The 20,017-nt window shown below is 42.1% G+C and overlaps 2 non-coding genes across 2 annotated transcripts; one reads left to right on the plus strand and one right to left on the minus strand.

The window, feature by feature from the left end:
- Positions 1-6,314: 6,314 nt before the first annotated feature.
- trnap-cgg (transfer RNA proline (anticodon CGG)) lies at positions 6,315-6,386 on the plus strand. Its single transcript has one exon. It is a non-coding gene; the product is annotated as a tRNA-Pro (tRNA).
- A 13,158-nt stretch (positions 6,387-19,544) lies between these two features.
- trnap-ugg (transfer RNA proline (anticodon UGG)) lies at positions 19,545-19,616 on the minus strand. The gene has a single exon. It is a non-coding gene; the product is annotated as a tRNA-Pro (tRNA).
- Between the last annotated feature and the right edge of the window lie 401 nt (positions 19,617-20,017).

The raw sequence follows: 20,017 nt of genomic DNA on the forward strand, positions 1-20,017 counted from the left end.
GTGCTTGGGCCCTAAATATCGAGTGACAGTGTGTTTGTTTTTACCAAGTGGATTTCAGTCTCTCTAAGCAGGTCACCCTTCACTTTTATCTTTTCCTGATCTTCATTTTTATTGTGTTTTATACCATTATTCACCATAGACAGACAACCATTCTCACTCACATTCACACCTACGGTCAGTTTAGAGTATCCAATCAGCCTAGTCCCCAATTGCATGTCTTTGGACTGGGGGAGGAACCTGGAGTACCCGGAGAGAACCCATGCAGGCACAGGGAGAACATGCAAACTCCACAAAAAAAGACACCATGCTTGAGCCGGCACTCGAATCCAGAACCTTCTTGCTGTGAGGCAACAGTGCTAACCACAGCACCACTGTGCTGCCCTGTGTTTCCTACATTTTTTTTTTAAATATATGGACAACCAATGCTATAAATTAAAAAAAGTTCAAGGAGACTTAACAGTTCAAATGAAGCTGGTGGAATGGTGTCAGATTAATAAATCCTCACTTTGTATTCAAACTGTTTGTCCTGGGGTTTAATTCAAATCTGTGATCCATCTTAAAACCCTTCAGACCATTAACTTTTAGAATGGACATCAGATACTTATTGGCCAATTAAAATGAGCAGTTATTAAATTTGACTTTGGCCTTGCAACTGCTGAACTTTTTTCCATCATAAAAATGTCAAGGTTGGAGATTTAGGTCTTCAGTAAGACTTGGCACAAGAGCAGCAAGGCTGTCAGACAACAATGAAAGTGGCCCATGAAACTCTGACCAATTAAAACGTCTCTTAGTGAAACCTTTCCTGTCTTGACCTGGCAATGCGATATCAGTACGATATCATCATACTCTTGAAAAAAACAAAAAACAAACAAACCAAAAGACCTGATTCATTTCTATCACTTCTTTTTTATAATAACTGGGTGTACAAATTAACCAAGCGAGGACAAAACACAGAGGTCGTTTAGTTCATGTACTCTGACTCCAGAGACTCTCTCCTCCTTTGCTGGTTCAGTGTCCAGATAACACTGAAATGCTTGAGCAAATAAAATGGGAAAATCTTTGTGTAATTTTTACACTGGTTCCGCTTTGTTCAGCATCTATTGGCTGTCAGTTCTCTCAATCCCCCTGTCTTAGCAATGAGACCTCAATCAGTGGTACATTACCTCATTCCACTCTGGGGAGCACAGAGGGGAAATAGGGGCATGGCGGAAAGTGAAAATCAGCTGAGCTTGTGCACCTGCTGTTCTCTTCAACCTCTGCTGAGTTTGCTGGGGTTATTTTTCTTCTGCTGATCGTGTGTGCGATTTCCTTACAACGGATGAAATTGTTTAAAGGCCTGACTCATCTTCTCTCACCATATCAATGACCTTCTGTACATCACACTGCAGTAAATGTGTTCATATTTCCTTTATAAACACTAACTGATTTATGACCATATACCATAGTTCTGTTTACATAAATAGTCCAGACAAGTTGACTTTCAAGGACTATCATCATCAAAGATCAAAATCTGCCTGGTCAGGAAAGAACCACCTGGAAGATAATAAAATAGCAAAAATCTGAGCTAAAAAGCTTTTCTGCCATGCACAGTAACATTAAGGTGTATTGCAGTGGTTCCCAAACTTTATAAACCAAGTAGCACCATTATGACCAAAGTTTGAAATACAGTAGCATAGCTAGTACATTCAGCTACAGACCTAGTTTATTCCATTTATTCCTATTTTTTTATATATATATTATCAGCCACTGTGTGCGAAGGTGTAGCACTACAACTAACATCACAGTCACATAACTGTCAAACACCAATGGCTGAACTCTATCTCGTACACACCAAAGCAAATTAAGACAAGTAACTATTATTTCACTCACTCACTCACTCACTCTCTCTGTCTCACACACACACACACACACACACACACACACACACACACACACACACACACACACACACACACTTCTATGAAAATTTTAGGCTGAATACAGACAATATTGTAACATCAGCCAAAGAGGTTTCATGTGGAGACACATGTCAAGGTTGTAGCACTCTGGCAAGTCAGACAAGTCCCCTCTCCTGGCTGCAAACTCATATCCCATTGGATATCAGACCACTGCAATCAACACTCAGCTAAAGAACCCGGCCCACTAATGAGTGTTAGATTTCAGTTGTCACTGGTCAATTTTACAAGTAAACTGCTTGTCAGCATGTTAGCAACATTGTCAGCTTGCACTAATGCCTAATGTAAGGGGTGTCCCTAAAAATCTAATTTAAATAACTGACGCCAGCTTTAGGCTCTTGTCTGGCTCAGCGTCCATCCCACTTCTGTATGTTGTCTTGATTAGGCAAGTGCTGAGCAGCATTTCTCCACAGACGTGTTTGTGTGAATTGCTAACTCTTTGGCAGCCTTTGTGTCATCTCTTTGGCTTATCAAATGATAAAGCTCCATCCTCTTTGAAAGAACTCATTAGTCCCCACTGTCCCACCAGAGCACTCCGCTCCCAGAATGCAGGTCTTTTAGTGATTCCCAGTATCTCTAAAAACAGACTGGGAGGTAGAGCCTTTAGTTAACAGGTCCTCTACTATGGAACCAGCTCTCTCCATGGGTCAGAGAGGCAGACAGTTTAACTACGTTTAAGTCCAGGCTTAAGACTTTCCTTTATGACAGAGCCTTCAGTTAGGACTGGTTCAGGTAGCTCTGAACCATTGATAGCTATGCTGCTATAGGCTTAGACTGCTGGGGGACACATCAGGTTACATGGAGCCCTTCCCTTCCCCCCTCTCCTCTCCTCTCCTCTCCCCCTCTCTCCTCCTCTCCTCCCCGCACATTTTTGGAACTGTCATTACCATTACTTGTTGCACTTTGTGGTTTGGCCTTGGTGTCTCGCAGTCTCTCTGTGTTTCCACAGACCCACCAGAGCTCCAACCGCCGCCTGCATCAAAACTCTGATCTTGATTAGTAAATATATGAAATCTCCATTTGCTGCTTACAAATAGTGAATTCATGAAGGTGAGAGGGGACTTGGAAGGTTATTTCTGTACCCTGTTGATGGAACATTGTACATTATGACCAAACAGAGAAGGTGATTATGCTATGTGTCACAACTTTATCAAAATAAGGATATTTGAAAACTTAAGTTCTTCTGATATAAATACATCTCCTAAACTATATGTGGCCTAGTTTAGCAGACTGTGTACAGAGACTCTCATGGGGTATAATTGAGGCAACCTCTCCAGGGCCTCTTCCAGCTGAGTCCAGCTGATAATTTACACTCTTGATTGCACTGCTCATTTGCCTAATCAGGGTGTTTTTAATTGGGGCAGGCAGAGAGGATGTGGAGAGAGGGGGGCAGGGGTCCAGTAGGGCAGAGAGGAGCACAGTGTACAGGACAAAAATATCTCCTGTGGCCAGCTCTGCCCTGCAGCAGAGGACTTAGACTGGGGAGTTTTTCACACTCAAACTGCTCGCGATGCCAGTAGAGAGGACTGAAAGCTCTTCATGTCCTCAGAGGCAACAGGAGTCTGAGCTCAAACTGGCACTCACCCAGTGATTAGAAGCAACCATTTCTCATAAATACACAGTATTTAACCTCCTGGGACCTGGCGTCCACATATGGGGCCATCATATTTTGGGTTGTCTAGACCAAAATACTGAATTTTTCTCTACAAGGGCTCGGTGTCCACATACGAGGCCATTATACTGCCATTTAGTGGTGGCAGAAGAGTTCAACACATTACATGTTAGATTCAAGATAGATTCAACTCACCTGGAAGTGCACATGGCAGCTCCCGATCCAAACTTCGCCCAGGTAAAAAAATCCACCAAATTTTATGGCTAATTCTTGTTCAGATATGCATAAAAGTGTTCAGAGTTTGTTATGGAAGTCAAGTTTTACAAAAATTAGTAACTGTCACGATTTACCATTCCGCTAAACATGATGTCCACGTATGTGGACTGAGGGACTATGTTATCATAAATGCTAGCAACAAAATGTGAGAAAGAAATTGTATTTTGGGATGATTTTGGTAGAAAACAATAATTTACTACCTTACAAACATATAACATGTTTTATAAATAAATCTACACAGATTTTTATTTGCTTTTCTCATGATATTTTTTTTCCAGAGCGTTATTCTCAGTCGAAAGTAATGGAGTTACTGGGATTAATTGGTGGAGACAATTCAGAGTTGGAAGATTTGTCAGACATTGATGATCCTGTGGGGGATGCTGAATATCAACCCTCACAAGAGGAGCCAAACAGCAGTGAGGAGGACAGTAGTGGGCGTGAGGACCCTCTTGTACAGCCCACAGAGCCTATCAGACGACGTAAACGTCTCCGTGATAAATATAAAGGATATCGTTCAGCTCATGACATTACCAGATCACGCACTCCCAAACGGCGCTCTCGAACACAACAGGATGAGGCTGATGTCTCAAACAATGTCCCTGAAGAGACAACACCAGGACCAAGCCATCAAGAACAGTCCAAGAAAGGGCGTGGAATGCGATGGAGGGCTACTCCGCTAACATCAAATAAAGCCCAGTTTGAACATGAGGAGGAAACTGCGCATGACAGAAAGCGCTGGACCCCACTAGACTACATAGAACAGTATATTGATAAAGATTTGATTAAAATGATTGCAGATTGCTCTAATGCCATGTCACTGGCTAGAAGTGGAGACCCACTCAACACAACGGCTGCTGAAATTTATCATTTTTTTGGTGCCTGTATTTTGATGTCTTGTGTACCATATCCTGCAATCAGGATGTACTGGTCCAAAACCTTGAAATTCCCTGCCATCACTGAAAAGTTCACAAGAGACAGATTTTTCAGGCTGAGGCAATCGCTCAAAGTGCTCATTGATGATGATGTTCCAGAGGATCTGAGAGAATGTGATAAATTCTGGAAGGTGAGGCCTTTCCTGGACCGCATTCTGAAAGGCTGCAAATCTCAGACTCGACCAGAATGTGTTTCCATTGATGAGCAGATGATCCCATTCACAGGAGCTTGTCCATGTCGACAGTATCTGCCAATGAAACCAAACCCAGTTGGCTGGATGATCCAGACGCTTTAGTCTAAGGGAAAAAGCGTCCAGTGAAGGCAGTGCCCCATGTCTCAGTTCGCAGGACGGCTAATGCACATCTGCCAGAGGTGGTAGACTTGAAGAATGCAGCGCGCTGCAGAGCAAAAGGCTGCTCAGGGAAAACTCGAGTGGAGTGTGTTACATGCAAGGTGTTTCTCTGCTTACAGGCAAATCGCAATTGTTACAAAGCCTTTCACACATAGGTGTAAACATATTCTCATGGAGAAAAAAGTTTGAAGTAGCAGATTTGGAATTTAACTGAAATGTTTCATTTTCCATGCCATGTTCAGAAATTGAAATGAACATTTCAGATCACTAACAATGCAAACTGTTTAGAATGTTTTACTTTGTGACAGACATATGTCTGCATGCATTTTTTTAGCAGCATTTCAAATGATCCATATGGCTCAAAGGGGCACAGTTCTTGTCTATCATATTTTTTGCACTCAGGAAAAAAGCTGCTGTGCTCTGACACATAATAAATACTTTTGTACATCATTACTCAATTGTGACTTTATTGTGTTCTATAGAAATTTAAAACGAATTTCCTCATATGTGGACATCATTTTTCTCAGAAACTACACCTTGTAAAAAGATAATTCTTTGTTATTACACTCATCAGGTCCCAATAAGCCTAAAAAGCAAAGAGAAATTAAAAATGCACCCCATGCAAGAGTTCGGGTCTCAGGAGGAGGAGCTTAATCCAAAATTCAGCATTATTAGATTTCAGCACAAATAAATTTTTGCTAAGATAAATATAGAATAGAGTGTGAAATCATATGCCCTCTGTACGTTATTCTGTCTCTTGTTTTTGTGACCACAGCTAAATCTGAGAGGTGCTTCTCAACACTTAAGAAAATCAACACCTTCCTCAGGAACACAATGTCACAGGATCGTCTCAATGCATTGGCCATGCTGTCTACGGAGAGGAATCTTGTTAAAACCATCCTCAACTTTTACCATAGAGAAAAAAAATCTTCTCTCTAGGAAAGAAGTGCAAAATTTACAAACAAAAAAATGGAACAGTACAGAACATTATAGTGTGGCTTTTGTTGTTTTCATTTCTGTAAATACACCGGTGTGATACCTTTGTACATGTTTGCATGCTTTTTTGGTAAATGTCTATTTTGGAGTTATCGCAGCTACCAAACATCTGGCCTTGATGGGAGCAAACAACTGATTGGTGGATGATTAGAGATTTCACAACAGGGAGAAGTATTTCCTCTTCTTTTGTGGCTCGTTGGTCTAGGAGTATGATTCTCGCTTCGGGTGCGAGAGGTCCCGGGTTCAAATCCCGGACGAGCCCTTACTCTTATCCACTGTGCCTTACTTTGGTGGGGCCGATCCAAGTAAATGGGACTTCACAAAGGACAATTGCAGATGAGCATATTGTGACAATGGAGTCATTACCTCTGTGCTGAAAGAGAAGGTTGATGGACATGTGTGACATGCATGTTACTTTTGAGCTTGACTGGAAAACTGGGTTTACCACACTCAGTCTCATAACCCAAGATAAATAAATCTATCAACATTAGCCATAAGAGTTAATGACTCACACTATATAAGAGCTTTTTTAAATGACAGGTTACATGTGTTGAACCAGATTTTAATGGAAAGCTGCTCCAGACTCTATTCAGCTGCGTCATGGTCTGGACTCTGTAGTCTGGATTCCTAACTCTTGATATTCTGTACTATGGTCACTTGATACAGTGAGTGGACAACCTGGGAGACCGCAGAGATTTCCGCTACGAAAAATAGTAACTCTTATGGTAGCAAACAAGTATTGGTTAAAGGTTGCAGCCTGGCTTTTGGACTTGTATTTTTTCTTCCTTCACTGAGGCTCGTTGGTCTAGTGGTATGACTCTTGCTTTGGGTGCGAGAGGTACTGGCTTCAAATCCCAGATAAGCCCTCACACTCCATTAGTTGTGCTTTACCTTTGGGCCAATCCAAATAAATGGGACTTCACAAAAGACAATTGCAGATGAGCATTTCATGACAATGGAATCATTACCTCTGTACTGAAAAAGAAGAACGCTGTGTTGATGTACATGTGTGACAAGCATGTTACTTTTGTCCTTGACTGGAAAACTGGGGTTACCGCACTCAGTCCCCCATTCCAAGCACCACAAAAATATCAACATTAACCATGAGAGGTAATGACTCACACTGTATACGAGCATTTTAATACGACAGGTTCCATGTGTTGAAAAGGATGTTGATGGCAAGCTGCTCCAAACTCTATTCTGTTGCATCATGGTCTGGACTCTGCAGTCTTGATTCCTGACTCTTGATATTCTACATTATGGACACTTGATACAGTGATATAACTCTGAGTGGAAAACTCAGTCGACTGCAGAGTTTGCCACCAACAAACACCTGGCTCTGATGGTAGCAAACAACAGATTGGTGGATGGTTGCAGATGTCAGGCTGTGGGAGATATAATAGTTCCTCCTTTGTGGCTTTTTGGTCCAAGGGTATAATTCTCGCTGACGGTGTGAGAGGTTCTGGACAAGCCCTAACTCTCAATCCATTGTGCCTTACCGTAGGAGGGTCTGTTAAAAGGAACTGCACAAAAGACAAGAGCAGTTGAGCATTTCCTGAAATAGGTTCATTACCTTGGTGCCAAAAGAGAAAAATATGATGTTCATCAGCCTTGTGACCTACATTTGTGACAACACCTTGACTGGAAAACTGCACAGTTAAATCGCCAGTGTTTACATAACACTTATTATTTTTGACACTACCTCAGTGTACATATGGTCCCTATCTACAGAGTGTAAAATTTACACTGAACATTTAACATTTAAATTCCCAGAGTCACTTTGGCTCTGGTAAAAGTTAATATTTTACACCATACTTTACGACTAACTGTCAATCATTTTTTACACTTTTTGAGCATTCACATTCAGCACTGAAGAGTTAAGTGTTAAGAAATAACATTTCAAGTGTAAAAACTACTTAACAATTCAAGTTGTTATAACTCCAAAGAGTGTTGATTTCTAAGTGACTCCTACCAGTGTTAAACATGATTTGGTGTACTATGACAAAAACATGTTTACATGGGGGAAAAAAACCCCACAAACAATTATGTCCATATCTCAATACCAATTTATACACATCAAACATAAAATACTTGTTGAACTGATAAATCAGTCGAATGAAGCCTGGTGGCAGCCCACAGGGTATCAGAAAACCCGACGAAGCTCAGCCAAGCACAGCTCCACCAACGAACATGAGCCCAGATCATATCCAGCCACAGCCAGCAGCAGAGAAGGACATGGAAGGATGAAAGCCTGAAATTCTATGGCCCAAATCCTGCCAGAAAAAGAAACGGGGAACAGAACTGACAACCAGAGGCATATGCCAGCTACCATCCCTGATAACATGCCACCAATCCAACCACCTGACCACCAGCTAGACACAAGACCCCTAACATGAAGCAAAGATGAGAACATACTGTAGTAAAGGGGGCAAGAACAGCATCAGCTCCTGAGTCCAACGGGTTTCTAAGGATGCCTTGAACATGCAAATGTCATCTTGCACCAGGTACAAATGGCCAAGAAGGAAAAGACACATCTTCATGTGGTTTTCTTAGACCTTGCCATTGCCTTCGGGTCAGTGCCTCATTAGGTGCTGTGGGCAGCCTTCAGCTTCTTCCAAGTCCCTGAGCACATCACAAGGCTGGTCAAAACCTATTTCCAGGACCGCCAGTTCTGCGTTACAACTCAGGCTAGTACAACTGCCTGGCAGCACTTTGAGATGAGCATTATGTGGGCTGCACCATCTCCCCACTGGCCTTCACCATGAAAATGTAGTTAATCATTTGAGCATCTTGATGGGTGGCTGATGGGGAATGCCAGAAGAGCAGGCTGCCGCTTGCTCCAGTCAGGGCGTATATGGATGACATGAAGACCATACTAATAACTAAAGTATGCACCAAACTCCTGTTGGACAAACTCCAGGGAAATATCAGATGGGCACGAATGGAGATTAAACCCAGCAAATCCTGCAGCATCCCCATCATCAAAGGTCAGCTTGCATATTTGAGGTTCCACATCGATGCCGAGCCAATTCCAACGATCCTAGAGAAGCCCATCAAAAGCCTCAGTCTGTGGTACAACTCAGATCTCATTAACTTCATACTGGTGGGACAAATCAGGCAGGACACCATCCATGGCCCCAAGCAGATCAACAGCACTGCTTTCCCCAGGAAGCTGAAGTTCTGCTGCTTTCAGTTTGGATTGCTGCCCTGCCTCATGTGGGCAATTTCCATCTATGAGGTCACCCTATCCAACGCCAGTTGGCTGGAGTGATGGGGGATGGATGGTATCTACCTGGCCCCCAGCACTACCGTAAGGAACCTAGGAGTTCTCTTTGATCAAGATCTGTCCTTTAACTCCCACATTAAGCTATTTATTAGACTGCTTTCTTTCATTTATGTAACACTGCGAGGATCAGGCACATTCTGTCTCAAAAAGATGCAGAAAAACTAGTCCACGCTTTTGTCACTTCCAGGCTGGATTACTGCCATTTCCTCCTATCAGGCTACACCAGTAACTCCCTAAAGCCTCTCCAGCTGGTCCAAAACACTGCTTGCCCGCATGTTGACAAGAACTGGTAGAATAGACAAGATCTCTCCTGGCTTCTATGCATTGGCTCCCTGTCAAATTCAGAACAGAATTCAAAATTCTTCTTCCAACATACAAAGTCCTCAACAATCAGGCACCTTCATATTTGACAGAGCTCATTGTCCCTTATTACCCAGCTAGAACCCTTTGCTCCCAGGATGCAAGGCTACTTGTGGTTCCTAGAGTCTCTAAAAGTAGAATGGGAGCAAAATCCTTCAGCTATCAAGCTCCCCTCCTGTGGAACTGTCTCTCTGTTTCAGTCCAGGCTGCAGACACCCTCTCTCCCTTTAAGAGCAGACTCAAAACCTTTCTTTTTGATCAAGCTTATGGTTAGGGCTGCTTAGGCTGGCCCTTAGATATGCTGCTATAGGCTTAGAGTGCCAGGGGATCTCCCATGGTGCACTGGGCATCTCACTTCTCTTATCTGTCCTCTCTGTCCTCCTGTATGTGTTATACATAAATCATACTAACTCCTCTTCTTCTCTGGAGCCTTCGGGCTTCCTGCATCCCAGATCCCAGGTGCTGCTGAAGGAGGCTACAGACCTGAAGAGGCTCAAGCTGCCACCCGTAGCACCACCTGTTCATGTCCCTGTCTGTCCATCAGTCTCCTCTTTTTCTCTCTCTCTTTATCTCTGTCCTTCTCTTTCCTTCTGCATATCTGTCTTCCTCCATTATCTGTCTTTGTCTCTGCCCCACTCTCCTGCTTTCTTTCCCCCCAACTGGTCAAAGCAGAAGGCCGTGCCCATTGTGCCTGGATCTGCTCGACATTCCTGTCTGTTAAAAGGAAGGTTTTCGTTGCCGCTGTTGCAGGATGTGCCTGCTCATGGAGAATCATTGGGTGTAAATTCATTGAAGGAGTGTGGTACTATACCTGCTCTACTTGTTAAGTGTCATGAGATAACTTTCATTGTGATTTGGTGCTATTCAAATAAAACTGACTTGACTCGACTTAAAGCAATTCTTGAAATGACCCTCAAAAACTCCTTGGATCCTCCCGGCCGAGGTGCTGCTCCCACCTTAGCCACAGGGAGGCCAGGTGCAGCAGTGGCAAAGGCAAAGTCAACTCTTAGACATTGGGACATAGTGGGCCAAGTCCAACATGACAGAAAGGGCCTGAGTTTGGGAGCAACAACAACCACATGGCAGAAGACTACCACAGCTGAATGCTGGCAGCTGGTGGTTGATGAAGTGTGCCACCAGGAGTGGAGTAACCCAGCCATTACTCAGCTGAACTATGCCAGATGTTTTGAGGGTGATCAGTTCCCTCTCTGCTGAGTATATTCAATTCCTGTATCAAGATGCTCAGCAAACTGTGATTAAAAGGAAATTTCATGGGATTGCAGAGTTTCCAAACGTGATTGGAGCGATTGATTATACCTATGTGCATTCGAAGCCACCATCCGTGAATGATTGCGCATACATCAATCACAAAAATGACCTCTCAGTTAATGTGAAAGTAATTAGTAATGCTAGATTGTGTATTCTGAATATGGTGGCCCGGTGGCCTGGAGGCACACACAACTCATTCATTTTTCAAAACAGCAGTGCATGGTCAAAGTCATCTCATCGGTGAGTTGCGCACACAATTATCATTTTAATTGCTGGACACATCACTCTAACAATTGGATATGATTCATTTAGGTTGGAACATTTCTGCTTGACCTTATTGCAAATAAAACAGTTTTTATTGTAACTGGGTAAAACTAAGTTTTATCCCATGTTTAACCATCAAATGTTTGATTAATGAGCAGGGTTACTTGTGGTTCCTAGAGTTTTTAAAAGTAGAATAGGAGCCAGAGCCTTAAGCTATCAAGCTCCTGTCCTAAGGAACCATCTGCCAGTTAAAGTTTGGGATGCAGAAACCCTTTCTATATTTGAGAGCAGACTTAAGACACTCCTTTTTTTATCAGGCTTATAGTTAGGGCTGCTTAGGCTAGCTCTAAGGTATGCTGCAATCAGTTTAGACTGCCAAGGGATCTCCTATGGTGCACAGACCTTCTCTCTTCTCCTCTCTGTCACCTGCTCTCCTTCCCCACAACTGGTCAAAGGCAAGGCAAGGCAAGGCAATTTTATTTGTATAGCCCGTTTTCACAAACAGTTTGTCTCAAAGGGCTTTACATGGCATCATAACAACATCCTCTGCCCTTAGACCCTCACATCGACTGAGGAAAAACTCCACAGAAAGCCCTTTTAACAGGGAAAAATCGGAGAAACCTCACCTCAGGACGGACAGACGTGCAGTAGATGTTGTTACAGACAAGAAAACAGTTTACAATGCAAAATGTGGGAAACACGGAAATGTTAATAACAGCTGAAGAAGGAAGCTTCTGGAAGGGGAGGCAGGGAGAGCAAGCCAGCTTGATGGGGGACTGGATGGCAGACTGGTTCATGGGAGGGGAGCGCAGGCCGGTGTAACAGTAGGGAATAAGAGGGGGGGGGGGCGATGCAGGCGGCGGTTGGGGCTCTGGTGGATCTGTGGAAACACAGAGAGACTGCGAGACACCAAGGCCAAACTACAAAGTGCAACAAGTAGTGGTAATGACAGTTCCAAAAATGTGCAGGGAGGAGAGGGGGAGAGGAGAGGAGAGGGGGGAAGGGAAGGGCTCCATGTAACCTGATGTGTCCCCCAGCAGTCTAAGCCTATAGCAGCATAGCTATCAATGGTTCAGAGCTACCTGAACCAGTCCTAACTGAAGGCTCTGTCATAGAGGAAAGTCTTAAGCCTGGACTTAAACATAGTTAAACTGTCTGCCTCTCTGACCCATGGAGAGAGCTGGTTCCATAGTAGAGGAGCCCGGTAACTAAAGGCTCTACCTCCCAGTCTGTTTTTATTGATACTGGGAATCACTAAAAGACCTGCATTCTGGGAGCGGAGTGCTCTGGTCGGACAGTAGGGACTGATGAGCTCTTTCAAATAGGATGGAGCTTTATCATTGAGAGCCTTATCAGTCAGCAGAAGGATTTTGAAGTCAATTCTCGATCCTACACAAAGCCAGTGGAGCGAAGCTAAAGTGGGAGAGATGTGTTCTCTCTTCTTAACTCCCGTCAAAACCCTCGCTGCAGCGTTCTGGACCAGCTGGAGACTCTTTAGGGAGTATTTAGGACATCCTGACAGGAGAGAGTTGCAGTAGTCCAGCCGAGAAGTGATAAATGCATGCACCAGTTTTTCAGCATCACTCTGGCAAAGGATATTCCTAATCTTAGCAATACTTCGCAGATGGAAGAAGGCGGTCCTAGTCACATGCTTTATGTGGGAGCTGAAGGAAAGGTCCTGGTCAAAAATGACCCCAAGGTTCCTTGCAGTTGTACTCGGAGTTAGGGTGATGCCATCTAGAGTAGAGATCCGATTCAAGAGTGTGTCCCTGAGGTGTTTAGGTCCAAAAATGATTACCTCAGTTTTATCTGAATTTAGCATTAAGAAGTTAAAGGACATCCAGGATTTAATGTCTTTCAGGCAGTCTTGCAGATGAGTAAGCTGGCTTGTGTCGTCTGGCTCCATCGACAAGTAAAGTTGTGTGTCATCTGCATAACAGTGGAAGTTGATCGAGTGCTTCCGGATTATGTCACCTAATGGGAGCATGTAAAGAGTGTCAAAGCAGAAGGCTGTCCCCATGATCCTGGATCTGCTTGAGATTCCATCACCGCTGTTGCGAGATGTGTGGTGCTAGACCTGCTCTACTTTCGAAGTGTCATGAGATGTCTTTTGTTGTGGTTTGGTGCTATACAAACAAAATTGACTTAAAATGACTTCACTTTTGGATTTTAGAGATTAAACACTTAACCCACTTGTGGCATTTGTAGGTCTACAGGTATTTGCTTCATGTCTGAGAGGTACCTTTTTCAAATAACTGATCAACCTTATACTTGATACACCTTGTGTTCTGGAAAAGAAAGTCAATTTTGAATGCATCCACAAGCAATGCATAAAAGAAAATGGCTAAAGATATCTTTGTTTCAATATTGATAAGCCAACACGAGTTGGTGAGATCTTTTTCTTTCCAATCCTGCAGCAGAAAATCAGTCATCCTGTTTCTGCACTTTGAGAGGGTGGAGCAAAAAAAGGTATTAAAATTAAAAGAAAGGTTAATGATAGTATGATGAACTCTGAGCCAGACCTCTCATCACATCTACCAAGAGCAGATTTGTCAATTGTGACACATCTGAAAATTTTGGTTAAAAGGTCATAATTCACAGAGTTAACCAAGATACATTCACATTGGTGTGTGCCAGTGAAATGGCTCTTCCTATGGATAATCAGAAAGTGACAGATGCCACAGAATCTTTTGTACCAGATTTTCATTTCTTACAGGGAATTGTGGAGGAATCAGATTAAATAAAAGCAGGGCCATCTGGGGAAATAAGATGCACTCTGAGTTTAAAGTCTTCTCCCATGCATATCCATGTAAATAAACCTAATGAGTTGGAATAGTGTGTCTGTGTGTGTCTGTGTGTGCTGCGTCTGTGTTCCTGTTTTTGGTTTGGTTTGTGGATGCTAGAGAATAAAAAGGAGATGTTTCTTTTGACCTGTGAAAGTTTAAGTTAGTTGTTTTGTATCAAAGCTCCCATAATCAATATCAGATAAATATAAAAAATATCAGATAAATAATCTGAGACAGACTGCTATTGTCTATTGTTATATTAAAGTCTCACCATCCCTTTGTCTATCTGTCTCTGACCTTGTTCATCTGTTTTTATCTTTCCTTATAAGCCCATTTTGTCTCCATCTTTTCTTCCATTCCTCGCTATCTTAATCTGTCTCTATATATGTCCCTCTTTCTTTTTTTTTGCTGTCCATCACCCTAATCAGTCTACGCAGATGGTAGCCCACATAAAACAAGGCAGTCTTATTGCTACTCATCAAAGACCGACGTTTGATCAACTCCCCCGTGGCATCCACAGTTGAGGGTACCCCCTCTATGTTGCGAAACAAAGGAGATGGCAAATCTGTCATCTTTGGATTCTGACAAAAAGGGATAGCTATCCAGGTAACACCGTGACACCCCTATTCCCTAACCGTAAGCCTAACTACACAAAGAAGGTTAGATAAGTAAGCAAATTGGACCAGGCAGAATACAAAATTGTAGGAAAGAGTCCTGCGTTGAGACAACCAAGTGACGCAAAGGGGGAACCCTCAGCGTCAGCTGGCGACACAGAGGGGGTACCCTCAACATGGGCTAAAACATACATGTATTGGTTCTTTTGAATATTTTATCTCAAGATTATACTTACACTGCAAACACCCCAGTGACATTACTAGGCCCTGCACAATAGCATTGTACCAGCACTGTGTTTGACAACAGCTTGCTACCTTTGTGCCACTCAAATATACAGTAGATAAATAAGCTGAAGTAGAAACGTCAAAAAAAAAACTGTGAATAAGTGAATGGCAGAAACATTTTGGTGTGAACAGAAGCTGGAGTCTAAAAGCAGGGACTTAAGTATGTAATCTACAATGCTGTGCACCATCATTTTACCCCACAAACCTAAAACCTCTTGCTCTTTTTTCACCATGATCAACTGCTTCATAAAATACCATGTACAGTTAATGAGACAAGTAGACAGGGTTTGCACCTTGGCAAAAAAAAGTCAACATAGAGTGTAAGAAAATCATTAAGGCTGTCATTATTACATACTATGACTTTATGAATCCCATTTAGGGATTTTTCTTTTTCAGATTATACACCTGATACAGAGGGTAGTGTGAATATTGTGTATAGATGCACAACCAACAAGCATTAACAAGGTGACCTCATTTTTATTTAAGGACCTGATACTGGCGATTGTAACTCTGCGGGTGCTCGAGAGAGATGTGGGATGGGAGGGAGCCTGAAAGACCCCTGAAAGTTGAAAAAGAAGGGAAATTAAAAAGTTAAAAACAGTTGGAAGTGTGTACTATAGGTATTCGTTAGCCTTTTTGGACCGTTACACTAGTGTACTGAATGTCTTAATGAAGTTTCGTGAGTTTTACAGAACATTACAGATAAGGAAGGAAATGAGGAGGACTATTTTGTAAATGTATACAGTATCTGTGAAGTGAACCGGCTTTGGAAATCCCTCTTGATACAAATTCAGTAGGTATTCCACATTCACCAGCTGATTATCTTCCAGGTGGCTGGCCATACTATATACCTGGGCTAAAGTGACAGGCAGCTATAAATTCCGGTCCATTTAGGAAAGACAAAAAGGGAGAGGGAGAGCTATTTTTGAACTTCCCCACCTGATGAGGGAAAAATGTGAGGTTGCAGACAGAATATGGTCAGACTCAACAGGTCATAGGGTTTCCATCATTTATGATTTATAAACAGGGAGCTACATTTGGAGATGAAGGCTTTAAGCTAAAGATATCCATATAAATATAGATTTAGCTCTGCTTCAGGTCCCAGAAATTAATAACAACAGCAGTTGAATGCAATTCAGCATATTTTTTTTTTGTAATTTCTTCATTTGAGAAAGTCAGCGAGTATTGAACTACCTAATAAGTGGTTGGTTACTTAAATAACACTTGTTTGTGAATCTGGTGTATCATTTTTGGATCCACTGGAGCATTGACATCTGGGAAAATTTAAAGCAGATGGAGAGCAGCTACAGTTGATTATCTGAAGTCTGGATGAGAGGAAGGACATGAAACACAACACTGTCACAAGGACTACTCTGCCTCATTTCTGATGACTGATGTATGTCATGTTTTTACTATTGAAGTGGACAGAAAATTTTGTGGCATTTTATTGTTTGTTTGCAGAGGATTCTAACTACATTTCCTCTCAGCCCAACAGTTTATGTATGTCCCAAAATACAATGTTTTAATTCATTTCACAGATTTGGGCCTGGGTCGTGTAATATTGGACTTTGTCAGGGAATTTGAAACTAAATGAATGCTGGTTATTCGATGCCTCTGCTGAACACACAAAAAAGCCATAAACGGCTTAAACTTGCTGTGATCATAGATTAGTTATAAAGCTTTTAGAATTACCCTTGGTGGTGCAGTGGTTAGCACTGTTGCCTCACAGCAAGAAAGTTCTGGGTTTGAGCATGGGATCCTTCTGTGTGGAGCTTTCATGTTCTCCCCGTGCCTGCGTGGTTTCTCTCCAGGTATTTCCTCTGATGAATGATTCCTCTTTTATTCATTTGACTAGTTGCAAATTGAAGAAGGTTATTTTCCTAAAAGTTATTGTCCTTCACCTTTTCAGTTTGTTGTGCTTGAAATTTGAAATAAAGCAAAAACACGCTTTACTATAAAGACAGCACGATGCAAGCAGAAACGCTGGTACGCAACACTGCTTACAACAGTAAAATGAAAGAAGACAAAGAAGTAAAGAAAAGAAAAATTCAGAGCTCTATGACAAGTCTGACTCAGAAATCCAAACTGATATCCAATTCATTCCTTTTTGGTTCCTTTCTCTCTGTGACTCACATACAAGCATGCACAGACAGACACAGATCTGACAATTTAAAAGCCCCCCCGACTGATCTTAACTCTATGATCTATAACTGGAATTCCACCCAATTAACCTTCCCACGAAAGAGTGAAGTGATCCAAGGGGTGTGTGTGCGTGCGTGCGTGCGTGTGTGTGTGAAGAGAATAAGACAGCATGAGAGAAGAAAAGTGAGTGAGCAGAGCTAAAGGAGAGCAACAGAGAGATAGATGGTTGACATGGCTGGAATTGAACTGCAGGAACATGGTGTGGATAACAAACAAGGCAAAGGTTAATCACACGGACAGCCTCCATAATTCCTCTCCTTTTTCAGTCAGGCCTCACAGAACAGCGTCACTGATGTGACACTGAATCATGGAGACCCAGCTTGATTTTATTTACCAGCCACTGTATCTTTTTGGAGAAATGTATTTGTCCTATCATTGGAAAACTCAAACATTTAATACAAATAGAAAGACGAGAGATTGCAATGGAGTGCCTCACAGGGGTGCAAATGTCATCTTTCAGCTGAGAGGATTAAAATAGGTCACTTCAAAATTTCTGCACTTTGTGGCCAATTGCTCACTGAGAGATTAACTACTTTCTTGGACATTGCAAAATCCACTCACCACATTCTTGAGCATAGCAAAACTCAATCAGGTGCAAGATATCCTGTAGTCCAAAATAACAATTGTCCTTTCAATGAAGCAAGTAGAGCGGTAATTTGAAGGTGCAGCGACATTTTTCATGATTGATTGATAACTATCACAGAGCAGAATCAAGCAGGACACATTGACAAAGTGAAGAGTAAAGAGAGACTCCAAAATTGATCATTCTGTGCCGTATCTAGAATGTAGTTTTCTCTATGGCCTCCTGGGGTGATACAGCATGCAAAAAGAAGATAGTTGCTCATTCATATTTTCTCATAATTAAGAGCACTAAAGTATGGGACATTGGCTTTCTTTTTCTGCTGGATTTTACATCTGGTGGTGACCCCTTGAATTGGAATACTGATGATTTCAATAAACAGACTCAAGAAGACAAATGACTGTGTGCCCATCTTCCTAGGGAATGGAATGTTTCCCCGCTCCCAAGAACTTGGAAAACTGGATTAAGACTACAAAGTGGTGACAATAATCTGCTTTTGATAACCGCTGTATTCACATGCTTTGTAAAAACTGCAACTTATATTCACATAGTAAGTGTCATTTGCAGAGTTTGTCAATTCTGATTTAACATATTATGAAAGTTTTAATTTGACATCTGTAAAATCGATGAACAGGGAACTGTTTTGCATGCAACCATGGTTAGATACATTTATTTATCCACCCCATTTTTGCTCACACATACAGTATATTAGGTATCAGTGGGTGGATCTGCCGTTTTCCAAATGCTCCACCTGTTCTAAGAATTAAGAAAGCAAGATTTAGAATAAAAAGCATTGATCATGGCACTTCAGAACCTGCCTTTAATGGCTATGCTTTTCAAATGCTTGGAAAAAATATGCAACTGATATTTACATGAGAACTCAAATCACTGCCTTGTTCAGGTACCTTTTATGAATTCATGGAGTTAAAATGAATATTATGCTAGTTGTGTCAATAAAAGTCTTCTCAAAGTTTTGTCAGCAAAATTCTTATCAATCCCTGTGATAAATATCGCAGAAATGCAAAAAAGGGAGCCATAGAACCTGTGGACTCTCCTGGGAATTGAGACAAGGATCTCTTGCAACCAAGGAGAGAATCATACCCCTAGAGAAATAAACCATAACTGGAATACAACAACAAAATCTCCTACAGTATGAAATTTTCCCATTGAGAAAATTTGTTGGACACCCTCTACCTGATTGATCGATGTATTCTCAGGTTTCTAGTCAAATGACTGTCACAGATGCTGATGTTGTGATCATAGGACTTTTGTCAGATGGACCTTGAATGTGAACCCCTCATTCAATGGCCACTGGGCACTTTCTTTTGTGCATTGCTTCTTCATCGGACTTGCCCTTCTAGAAGTCTCAGGGCACATCCAGGATTTGGCCCCAGGACCTCTTGCACCTAAAGCAAGAATCATACCCCTAGACCAACAAGCCCCATAAAGGGGAAAGTTTGTGGTATTCCATTGTCGAGAAAGGGGCACTGGCCAAAGACCAATTAAGAAAAATTTTCAAAGGGAAACTTAAAAAGCTCATATACAGTGTGAGTCCTTACCTCTCGTGGCTAATGTTGATAGTTTTATGGCGCTTGGATTGGGGGACTGAGTCTGGTAACTCCAGTTTTCCAGTGGAGGTAAAACAAAAGAAATAACAGGCTTGTTTTAGATGTAGGTCAACAAAGGATTCTTCTCTTTTGGCACAGAGGTAATGAATCCATTTCTTGAAGTGCTCATCTGCCATTATCTTTTGTTCAATACCTTTTAATTGGACGGGCTCGTCTGGGAGTTGAACCCGGGACCTCTCGCACCCAAAGCGAGAATCATACCCCTAGACCAACGAGCCACGAGAAACAGGGAATACATCTTAGTGTCAAAACTGCATCCATCCACCCATCCTTTGTACACCACAATCAGAGCCAGGTGTTTGACAGCGGCAATCTCTTCAGCTTCACATTTAAAGCAGAGTCGTTTCATTGGTGGAACAGAGACAAGTGCTGTACAAACCAGACCCTTGACTCACATCATTGGCTCTGTGACAGGCAGGTACTTTTTGGATCATCTGGAATTTTCTTTTGTGCAAATAACAACATCTGGGTTCATGCAGAATTTAAACTCAGGACCTCTCGCACCCAAAATGAGAACCATCTACCTAGAGCAATCAATGCAAGAAAAGTACATCTACCCCAGTGCAGAATTTGCATCCAACCACGAATCTATCGTTTGCTACAATCTCAGGCAGGTTTT

Source organism: Aulostomus chinensis, chromosome 6 (assembly GCF_037954235.1).
Source record: "Aulostomus chinensis isolate RoL2024-O1b breed Wild chromosome 6, RoL_Achi_v1.0, whole genome shotgun sequence".
Taxonomy (NCBI): domain Eukaryota; kingdom Metazoa; phylum Chordata; class Actinopteri; order Syngnathiformes; family Aulostomidae; genus Aulostomus; species Aulostomus chinensis.